This window comes from Montipora foliosa, chromosome 14 (genome assembly GCF_036669935.1).
Source record: "Montipora foliosa isolate CH-2021 chromosome 14, ASM3666993v2, whole genome shotgun sequence".
Classification (NCBI taxonomy): Eukaryota; Metazoa; Cnidaria; class Anthozoa; order Scleractinia; family Acroporidae; genus Montipora; species Montipora foliosa.
Genome location: NC_090882.1, coordinates 25710259 through 25715258, shown reverse-complemented (window position 1 = coordinate 25715258; position 5000 = coordinate 25710259). Strand labels below are relative to the sequence as shown.

The 5000-nt window shown below is 40.4% G+C and overlaps 2 non-coding genes across 2 annotated transcripts; one reads left to right on the top strand and one right to left on the bottom strand.

Moving 5' to 3' along the window:
- The first annotated feature begins 4282 nt into the window (after positions 1-4282).
- Trnaa-cgc (transfer RNA alanine (anticodon CGC)) lies at positions 4283-4355 on the top strand. The gene has a single exon. It is a non-coding gene; the product is annotated as a tRNA-Ala (tRNA).
- A 448-nt stretch (positions 4356-4803) lies between these two features.
- Trnat-agu (transfer RNA threonine (anticodon AGU)) lies at positions 4804-4877 on the bottom strand. Its single transcript has one exon. It is a non-coding gene; the product is annotated as a tRNA-Thr (tRNA).
- Between the last annotated feature and the right edge of the window lie 123 nt (positions 4878-5000).

Genomic DNA, 5000 nt, shown 5'->3' with positions numbered 1-5000 from the left:
TATAAATAACGCCAATAACAGTGTTCCTTACGTTCGTCCCATTGACTTCGACAAGCCTAAACAGAGTCGTGTCAGCTCGTTGTTGAAATATAAACAATCAGCGAGAAAAACTACACCTCCGTCTGTCCTACCAACCCAAGAATTAAATCCAGGAATATCAGATGAACGACTAGAACCTGCCCCCCATGTTTCACAGATGCAAATAACACAAAATTCGAGCGCAAAATTTCGTAAAAAAATATCATGAAGCTTGAGAAATGCTGAAAATGTTCATTTGGAGAAGTAGATTTTTATTATTATTATTCAGATTTAAATGATCCTGACTGTCAGCCAATCCCCCATTTAAAGGGGCTATGTCACGCAAATTGTGCAATTTCACGACACCCAAAATGGCCAAAAAGTAGAATCAAACATTGCAATAACCACTTAAAACTGTTGAGGAACATAAAAGAAATACAGCAAAAGGAAGGACAAGCATATGGATGGACAAAAATGAACAAGATTGAAACGGATTGCGTTTGGGTAATCTTGAAAAAAAGTGTGGTCCGACCGTTTTTTAAGTTTACGGCAAATCGCATAGATAAAGGTAGTTTTTGCTCATAATCATCTTATTTGTGATGCAAGGATAATTTCATCAGTATAGGAATTCCACATTACCATTTTCGAGCTTTAAACGCGTGATCAACTTAAGATTTCCCCTAAATACCCTGATATAATGTGACATAGCCCTCTCAGCCACTTTCTCTATAATTATAAATTCACAATCATGGAGTCAAGAAGAGCCTACTAATAGCGCATGAAATCATGGCAATCCAACAGGCCCTCACGGAAGCCGTAGACAAGTGACTCACAACCGCTTACAACACCATATACTAGTCATACTTGTTCATGCTGGTATAGGATTAGAAGTCCTAGCTCGTATCTGCTCGTGCTCCTTCTAAGCTTTTTGATTGGCCCATAGGGCTGCGAGAAAGACGGCCGTTGGCAAAATCAGGATCGGACCGGATCGGACCGGATCGGATTGACAAAACTCGGACCAGATCAATGACAAACTTCCCACTGTGCCTTTCTCTCTGGTGTAGTCGTCTCTTCATTTACTTTTTTCCAGAGGTGACTACAGATTCCGAAGCGGAATTATAAAAGATTCGATGTGACGAATTGTCGTCAATAAGCGAACAACGGTCGTCTTCTTCAAACATGCATTAAAGCTGACAACAATTATTTACTTTCCCCCAGTCCCTGACAATTGTACATTAGCCTGATTTAGCAACAGAACAACCCATCCTCGACCTCTGAATAAGCGCACTTAACTTGATTTGCTTTTCATTGTTAATTTCAGTTTACAGTGTCCTCAATTGGTGTTCCAGCGCTAGCGAACCCCAATGCATGCCTGAAGTCGCAGGATTCGAACCTGGAAATGCTCGATTAATAACCCTTTCAATTAACCACTAGACTATCACATTTTTTAAAATATGTCAATATTTTCTGTTTTTTCGAATGCCGCTGTAAATGTGTATTATCACTCGCTAAGAAACAAGTTTAAACAGGAGAAAATGTCGGTTACCTAACCTCAAGAGAAAGCTACCTGTAACCATTTTAAAATCAAGCACAAGACTTGACCACTATTCAGCATTTATTTTATATATACTAATTAGAGATGGTAAATAGTCGGTACAATGGTCAGGATTGATTAAGAACATTTTCTTCTAAGTAGGTCACGGTGCTCCCGGTTCAAATCCTGTCCAGGAATGCAACTTTACCTTTTTTTCTTTTCATCTGTTACAACAAGCCCTGGGACAGAGTAATCTAAATTGACGATAACAGCCAATCCAGAAAAAAATAGGAATAGTTTGGATTCTACTCTGACATAATATGGATATTTTTTGCTGCTTAGTCGTTAAGTGGATAAAAACATTTCCTCAAATTGGGTGCTTAGGGTTCAAATCCTGTCTAGGAATGCAACTTGTCCTGGGACAGAGTAATCTAAATTGACGATAACAGTCAATCCAGAGAAAGTTGGGAATTGTCGATATTCGTCCTTTCAGAGGTAGAGGACATGTTGAACAGAACAAAGAGAACGTCAGTTGACGAAGGGAGAGCTCGTAGAATAGTTTGGATTATACTCTAATATGATCTAATATGGATATTTTTGCTGCGCACGCAATCGTCATCTGATATTCCCGTTCTGTTTCTAAATCAGGCTATTGTGCAATAATGTATTTCCCATGGGTACACGGGTCGTTGCTATGCTTGGCATTCGTACTTTTAGCTATTTATACCACCCTTTTGGCCTGTGACATTCAGTTATCTACGTTGCTTTGCTCGGAGAAGTTTTCGCTTCTACTTTGGTGTTGTTTACATTTTTTTGCGACCTCTTAACTCCATTGGTCGTTTTAGGTGAATTTGCCTTGGTTTGGAGAACACGTTTCCAGTTTTTTCTCATAAAGGATTTTTTTTTACTGGTTTTGGATATCCGGCTTAATCACCACGCTGTTTTTTTTTGCTTCAGTTTTTTGCGATAGTCTACTGCATTGAAGAGTAAGTGTCCTTTTGGCTAATTTGTTCTTGCGTAGACCTCAATATTGTGTGTTCAATGAACGCGGCTGATGGATTACTGTCTGTAGTGTTTATATGAGTAGTGTTTATATGAGAAATAGTTTTTATTTGGCTGAGCGCAGCGATAAAGAATGGAATTGTCAGGGACTGGGGTAAAGTAATGAATTGTTGTCAGTTTTCTTGTTTAAAGAAGAAGACGGTTGTGTACGCAGTCAATTCGCTTATTGGCGACAATTCGTCACATCGTATCTTTAATAATTCCGCTTCTGAATCTGTAATCACCTCTGGAAAAAAGACATTTCGATGAGTCTCAATAAATGAGGAGACGACTACACAAGAGAGAAAGGCACCGAATTCGGCTTCTCCTCTTTGCAGCACGTTGTCTGGTGACCGTCTACTTTTGGTGGGAATTTTGTTATTGATCCGGTCCGAGTTTTATCAATCCGATCCGATCCGGTCCGGTCCTGGTTTTGCCAACGGCCGAGAAAGACCTATGAAGCGTCCACTTTTTCCAGATAATCCACCATCATATCTGCTGTTTAATTCTTATCGATGAAATTACAAAAAGACGCTGACATTTATTCGCAATAAATAGCTTCCTGTCAAATATAAGCATTTTCGCGCTTACCACGTTTTGACGGTGTGACATTCGTCGACCACTGTCAAAGACAAATTCCTCTTAACAATAGATGATTCATGCTTATTAAATCCTTGAAATGCTCTTAAATCATTTGACATCAGCTGGTCCTCAGCAGTACTTCGGAGGGGGACGATTACCACAACCGATGCTGCTTTGTTCAGCTCGCTTGGGAATGATTTTTTTAAAAGAACAAAGCTCTGGTAAATCATGCTTTTCCCAAAACCAGTCGGTATACAGCCATTACATCTTTACCGGAAAGAGCCACTTCTACAGCCACCCTTTGTTCTTTTTTAAAAACAATATCGTGCATTTGAAGGAACTCTGAGGGCCGCTTTACACGAGCGCAGGATGGACACCGACCCGGATCAGTTCAGCGTCTAATTTTACGTTTACACGAGCCCGGGCTGGGTGAAGGTTGGGTCGATCTCGGCTAACCCGGGTCAGTTCCTATTCGTCTCGGTTGAAATGGCTGGTAGCTACTTGTCAGAAAAGAAAATGGCGGACGAACCATGCAATCATCAGAATCATCGATATTTGTGTTAACGTTATCAGCCATTTTACCACTGCCAAGTTGACGTTATCTTTTCCACACTCTCTTTGTTGAATCCCCGATCAATCCATATATTGATAAAACCTTGACTTGCAATGATGGCATGAATAACCACCAGAGATGTTCAGAAAGCGGCCGACTCTAAGTTTGGCACAGGTGGTTACAGGGTTTGTTCTTTTGCACCATCTTAGATCTGTCTTGCATTAAAAACAATTTGAAGCTGACCAATCTTCCCTCTTTTCGTTAAGGGTTCAAAACGAAAAGTAAATGTGATTTTCCAGGAGCCTTGACGACATTTGTTGAATCCCCGATCAATAATTGACATCTGATGAAACTTTGACTTGCAACAAAAGCCTGAGCAAGCAAAAGAGATGTTCAGAAATCGGATGACTCTAAGTTTGGTAACGATGATTGTAGAGTTTGTTGGTTAGCACCATCTTGGATATGTCTTGCAATAAAAACAATTTGGAGCTGACCAATCTTCCCTGTCTTCGTTAAAAGGTTGTTGGTGTACCTTATAAATGGGCTATAGTAACGGGGGATTAGCTCAAATGGTAGAGCGCCCGCTTCGCATGCGGGAGGTACCGGGATCGATACCCGGATCCTCCACTCTTGCACCATTCTGAAGTCAACCGAAATACTTCAGAAGCAAAAAATCTATTACAGCAATCGGCAATAGGTCATTTTACAGTTGTTTGCTCAGTGACCTAGGCTATGAATGGCTGCGAGGCTGCCGCTGACCTTGTATTGATACAGACCTCACTGCTTTTATCATGTAAATTGTGTTACTGTAATTTCAATTAGTCTACATAAACATTAGAAAAACACAAAGGTTTGTATCAAAAGAGATTGACCGGGAGCCTCGCTTCCTTTCTTGGGCTAGGAAACTTGGCTACAACTGTAAAATGATGTATGTAACTCTATTGAAGAACGAAGAACGATCAGTTTTTCAAAAACTCGTTAACTCTCAAGGAAAGAAATGACTCCAAAAAGATGGTGTTATTCAACTGCAAGAAAGTGCAGCCAGACCATGACAATATAAGATAAACTGATCTCAAGGCACCGATGGGATTTGAACCCATGACCTCCTGTTTACTAGACAGGCGCTCTAACCAACTGAGCTACGGCGCCATGCTTAGATTGCGTGTTTGAAAATGAAATCGAAAACATTTATTTCGTTTGACAGAGAAGCTTCCTTTTTTGTACGTACGCATCTATGTTCCCTCCACATTGGCGCATGAAACTCGATCGCAC